This window comes from Saccopteryx leptura, chromosome 5 (genome assembly GCF_036850995.1).
Source record: "Saccopteryx leptura isolate mSacLep1 chromosome 5, mSacLep1_pri_phased_curated, whole genome shotgun sequence".
NCBI classification, from domain to species: Eukaryota; Metazoa; Chordata; class Mammalia; order Chiroptera; family Emballonuridae; genus Saccopteryx; species Saccopteryx leptura.
In genome coordinates, this window is record NC_089507.1 from 32,616,550 (window position 1) to 32,622,950 (window position 6,401).

A 6,401-nucleotide genomic window follows, 5' to 3' on the forward strand; every position below is an offset into this window, starting at 1 on the left:
TACAATCTACAAGATTGGCATCATTTGTCATAAAAAATAATGATAAAATGCAAATGAGAATCTTCTTTATGATATGGGAGAATCGAACATGCTATCCATCCTTTTGTGTTCATAAATATAAAGAATCATGCATTAAAAAGTGCAAAAGTAAAAGGAGTATGCTGTAATACAAAATAGTTTCTTCAAACATCATAATAGTCTATAAATGAGTTTTATCTATTAACAGTTAAAATACACAGATTTTAATGTCTTTAAATTTTTTTAGGCCCTGGCTGGTTGGCTCAGTGGTAGAGCGTTGGTCTGGCGTGCAAGGGGTCCCGGGTTCGATTCCCGGCCAGGGCACACAGGAGAAGCGCCCATCTGCTTCTCCACCCCTCCCCCTCTCCTTCCTCTCTGTCTCTCTCTTCCCCTCCCGCAGCCAAGGCTCCATTGGAGCAAAGATGGCCCGGGCACTGGGGATGGCTCCTTGGCCTCTGCCCCAGGCGCTAGAGTGGCTCTGGTCCCAACAGAGCGACGCCCCGGAGGGGCAGAGCATCGCCCCCTGGTGGGCAGAGCGTTGCCCCCTGGTGGGCGTGCCGGGTGGATCCTGGTCGGGCGCATGCGGGAGTCTGTCTGACTGTCTCTCCCCGTTTCCAGCTTCGGAAAAATACCAAAAAAAAAAAAAAAAAAAAAAAAATTAATGTCTACTTAGGATTCCTTCTCTTTAAATCCACCAGAAAAAAAATTGGATTTGTGATAAAAAAAAAAAATTGTAACACAGTATTGTTTGAAGTATTACAAATTATATTTAATTCATTGGTTCTTATAAACCACATTCACAGAAAATGTTACACCATAGTTGAAGTTATATTACCTGAGGTAGAGAGCACCTAATCGACCAATAAAAGGACAATATGTATTTGCCAAGAGACTAAGACATAACACTGGGTTTGTGCTCTTCATATAATACTTTTATTTGCGTATATTGGCAACCCCCAAATTAAATTAATTACTTGTATTGATGTTATCCTTCTTAATTTAAAAGCTAAAATCAGAAAAAATTTGGGATTTTAAATAATAGTTCCTGGAAAATCAAATTAACCGAAGCTTTAAAACCTTTATAGATGAATAAATAATAATGCCTGAAACCACTGCTAATGAAGCCCATTCATCATAAAGCAAATATTCCTAATGGTAAGTATGGTACAGACCAAAGAATTATAATAAAGTACATATATAATAAATATGTATATGTAATATGAATATGAGGTCTCCAATATTATCAAGGTAAAATCCATTTTAATTTTTTTAATTGCATAAAATGTGCTTCTAATGTAGAATAGTCTAAAGTTCATACATTAAATGATTCATCTTTGAAATTCTTAATGAGTTGCATTGTGTGATATATTGCTTTATAAAATAATTCTTTCAACATCAACTGAACATTTCTCCTTAATATTTTCTCTCCTCAGATTCTTACTCTCATCCCCTCCACCTAAACCTTCCAGCCAAACTCCAACTGAACAGATTTCAGGTCCAGAATGTCTCTACCTGTCCTTCTTCTGCTAAGATTGCCTTTCCATTTTCAAGAGTTTCCTAATCATTCTCCCTTCTTTATCTCTTCTCTTAGATCTCAGCTTAAATATCACTTCTTTGGAAATGTTTTAGCTTTTTGCCAAACTAAGATGCCACAGCGCCCTGTGCTTACACATGAGCAACGTTTATCACACGGATGTGTCATTGTCTTCTATTAGATTATAAGTGTAGTTTTCAACTGTATGCACTCGTTCATCCCTAGCATGGTGTCTATTCAACAGGAGATATTCAATTTCTATTTACTGAATATCTCCTATTTATGCATATAAATGTATTCATGTCATGAATGAATGACAAACTATCACCTGTGTGCTAGACACTTGACTAAGCAATCAGATTGTAGAGATGTGTAAGACTCAGTCCCTCACAATTAAAATCAGGAAAAGTGAGAACAGAATCTCATTAAAACAACTTCAATCTTCTTATAGTATTTGTTGAGACTAGTTTTGTCTCCCAACATATAGTCTATTTTTGAGAATATTCCATGTGCACTGGAGAAGAATGTATAACTTGTCATTTTGAGATGAAAAGCTCGATAAATGTCAATTATGTCTATTTGGTCTAATTGTGTTGTGGGATATAAAACTGAAAGCAACAAATGAATGAACAGTCAAAAACTCAAAGACACAGATAATAGCATAATGGTTACTGGAGGGGAACAGGTAGGGGCATAGTAAAAGGTAACAGGTGATCAAATATATGGTGACAGAAGTTTTGACTTTGGGTCCTGGGCACACAATGAAATATATAGATGCCATATCACAGAACTGTTACACCTGAAACCTGCATAATTTTATTAACTAATGTCACCCTAATAAATTTAATTCTAAAATTAAAACAAAACAGCCCTGGCCGATTGGCTCAGCGGTAGAGCGTCGGCCTAGCGTGCGGAGGACCCAGGTTCGATTCCCGGCCAGGGCACACAGGAGAAGCGCCCATTTGCTTCTCCACCCCTCCGCGGCGCTTTCCTTTCTGTCTCTCTCTTCCCCTCCCGCAGCCAAGGCTCCATTGGAGCAAAGATGGCCTGGGCACTGGGGATGGCTCTGTGGCCTCTGCCTCAGGCGCTAGAGTGGCTCTGGTCGCAACATGGCGACGCCTAGGATGAGCAGAGCATCGCCCCCTGGTGGGCAGAGCGTCGCCCCCTGGTGGGCGTGCCAGGTGGATCCTGGTCGGGTGCATGCGGGAGCCTGTCTGACTGTCTCTCCCTGTTTCCAGCTTCAGGAAAAAAAAAAAAAAAGATAAAATTTTAAAAAACCACCACCTCTAAAAGAGAAGGGAAAGCAAGAAAGAGACATTATTAAAGCAATCATTTTTGTGAACTTAGTAATTACCACCAAGCACTATAATCAGAATCATCTTGCTCTAAGCCTACATTAATGTTTCCTAAACCAATGTGATCACAGAGATGGGTCCATTAAGATTTGTTTCTGTGCAAAGATATGCCATCAAACTTTTCTGACTTCAAACTACACTAGATCACTTTATATTCCCAACACATTTTAAATAACAGTCAAACCTGTGTGTCTCTGGAAACACCACCAACTCCCCCGCAAAAATATATTGAGTCTAGATTATAAAAAATAATTAGTAATTTTAAATAAATTTATTATTTTTTCACTTGGCTGAGAATTAAAGGTAAAAACTATCTTATTTGATTAGTAGAAGAAGAACACAGAAGGTAACAATAAGATTTAGGTCCAGGTGAAACTGAGTTAAAATCTTTGTCTCTTACTAGCTTTGCGATTTGAGTAAGTTACTTAACCCTTCTGCACCTGTTTCCTCATGGATATAGTGGAAATAATAAAGACCACAGACTTCTCACTGTGATGATGTCACAGTAACAGGATCATTCAAGTTTGTTGGCATGCACTATATTATCATATCTCTTTCACATCATTATTCTGAAGAATGAGAGCAGAACCACATCTTAACTAGGTAAATACAAGATCCAAAAACAAGTTAACTACCTACCTTCCGTCCAGCTGTGTCACCCTTAAGGTTTGAGGTAATACTGCTCCTCCATCATGAACATCTTCGTAATGCCCCCAACATGTCCTTCCTTGTCTGTAGCCATTGTTGATCCTCTGTTGTTGCACTTTATCATTCTAGAAATTGATATAATTTAATTGATTTAATTTATCTTGGTTCTGTTTATTTTTAAATTTTGTTCAGTCTTTGAACTAGTCTAATTATCCCTTTATTTTCCTGTGTCCAAGATAAACTGTGTTTCTAATTTTCAGAAACCCACTTGTCTTCTGTTTATCTTTTATAAGGCAGGTGAAACTTTTGCCAAAAATAAATAAAAGGTTTGTAATTCTAAGCAAAAAGCCTGAGATTCACCCTAGCCAGGTAGCTCATTTGGACAGTGCATTGTCCTGAGACACCAAGGTTGTGGGTTCAATCCTCAGCGAGGACACATACAAGAATCAAAGAATGTATAAATAAGTGGAACAACAAATCACTGTTTCTCTCTCTCTTCCTTCTTCTCTCTAAAATTAATAATTTTTTTAAAGTCTGAGATTCTTTTCCATATCAGAAGCTTTTTAGTGTTCAGATTCAGTGCTGTGCAGTAAAAAAAAATGTGTGAACTACATATCTAATTTAAAATTTTCTAATAGGTACATTAAAAGAGTATAAATGAAATAGGTAAAACTTTATCTTTATAATATATTTTTAGCTCAATATGTTCAAAATACTATCATTTTATGTATAACAAATATAGAGTTTTATTAATGATGTAATTTAGATATTTTATACTAGATCTTCAAAATATAGAATGTATTTTATACTTATAACATCCCTCAATTTGGACTAAGCATATTTTAGGTGTTCAGTAGTCACATGTGGTGAGTAGCTACTCTTTTGTACAGCACAGCTACTGGGCATTTGTGACTCTTAAATACCTACTTGTTTTGAGAATTAGGTGATATGACATGTCTTTTAAAAGATTTTATTACAGGACTTGTAATGAGAGGAGGCTGGAATTCAACACTTAAATTGAATCATTAACGAATGGAATGGGTACCTCAAAGTATCTCTCTAGAAATAATAAAGGAAAAACTCTAAAAAGAAGAAGGAAAATAACATATACAGGTAGTGCTCGACTTACGACCACAATTGGCTCCAACAGACCGGTCATAACATGATTTGGTCGTAAGTTGAGTAGGCTATATGTACAGTACTGTGAAATGATGTTATAAAAATCTTTAAGTCATATTTTATTATAATTTTCTTTCATTATTGTTATATATCATAATTTTCTTTGTTCATTTTATGCCATTTGTATCATCTCTACACCATTTTGTTTCTTTGTTATAACTGTTCATCGCCTGGGTGCAGAGAACCTTTAACCACTTCACGAATTCTTTATCTTTCAAAATCGTCAACACAGTTGAGAGTGATAACTTTATATCACCTGCGATCACATTCACTTTCTTTCCTCCTTTATACTGCTTAATACCTTCATTTTTGTGTCGAGATCGATGGCCTTTCTTTCCTTCTTGGGAGGCTGAGGCGTAGACAAAGACAATTTCCTCTTGGTAGACATCTTGGGAGGGGTTTGATGAAAAATATCAAAGACACAAAACACAAATTGCTGTACCGACTCTGGGATAACAGTTGAAATGGTGCACGTGGAGATGGTAGTGCTGCTGGAAACGGGTCTGCACTGTCGTACACCCAGCTGGGCAACGCTTGCACTGCCAGAGGCAGAGCAGTCGTGGCTAGCAATTGTGGTCATAAAGTCGAATGATCATAAGTTGAATAGGTCATAAGTCGATCAATACCTGTACTTTATCAGTGGAAAAATGTTGGTTTCTTCTTTATACCTATCACACCGCCACAACTGTGAAATCTGAGTGAATTTTGCTTTTCTGCTTTTCATTCTTGTGAATAAAATATCAAGCAAAAGGCCTGTGGCTTGTTGCAAGGAAAGAAGTAAACTATTTGCCGCCAGAGCAAGGCCAACATTGGTAGAAATAAGACTGAATATAAGTTGAAAATGACCATCTACAAATTCAACAACTGCTGTAGAATTTGAGGAAAGTTGGAAAACAGAGTATAAAAACTAGTTCACTTCAAAATCTCACATACCAGTTTGAGAATTTCAATGATGTTCTATGAAATGAAAACCATTGCAAATGAGGCATTTAGAAAACTCAGAATGTCACTGCTTGATGTGCACATTATATAGCATATTCCAACATTTAAATATCTTAATGTAGTATAATATGAGTTCTTACTCTATATTACAGTTATTACCGAAGCACGATAAAGGTTAGGGTGATATTTGGTAACACTATGAAATTAAATACCCAAAGAAATGAATGAAAGCTTGTATAAATGATCATTTAATATATCTGAGCGTATAATATAATGCCTGACACATAAAAAGGAATCAACAGATGCTTATGAATAACATCATTTGTCACTCCTTTTCATATGAACTTATATGATGTAAAGGTCATGTTTTTGGAGGTGGTTCTTTAATTGATCATATGCAGGTGAGAATATATGTGTTGAAAGTACAGTAGTTTAGTACAAGATGGTCTAGTATTTTGTCTTGCCTAACTGCTTATCTCCTTGAAACACTGTTTAACTCCCCAAAGCTTGAAGGAAAGGGCAACTAAATTCCCATAACATTCAAACATCTGGGGGAAAATTGCAGTCTAAAGAGTGAGGATAATATTCTGATCCAGAATGGATTATAAACCCCTGAATTTTGTAAAACAAAAACCAGGAGCTTAAAACTGGTAATCTTATTTGCCTAATATAAATACCATCAGTTCAGTGCCGTAATTAAAAAAAAAAAAAAAAAAAAAAAAAAA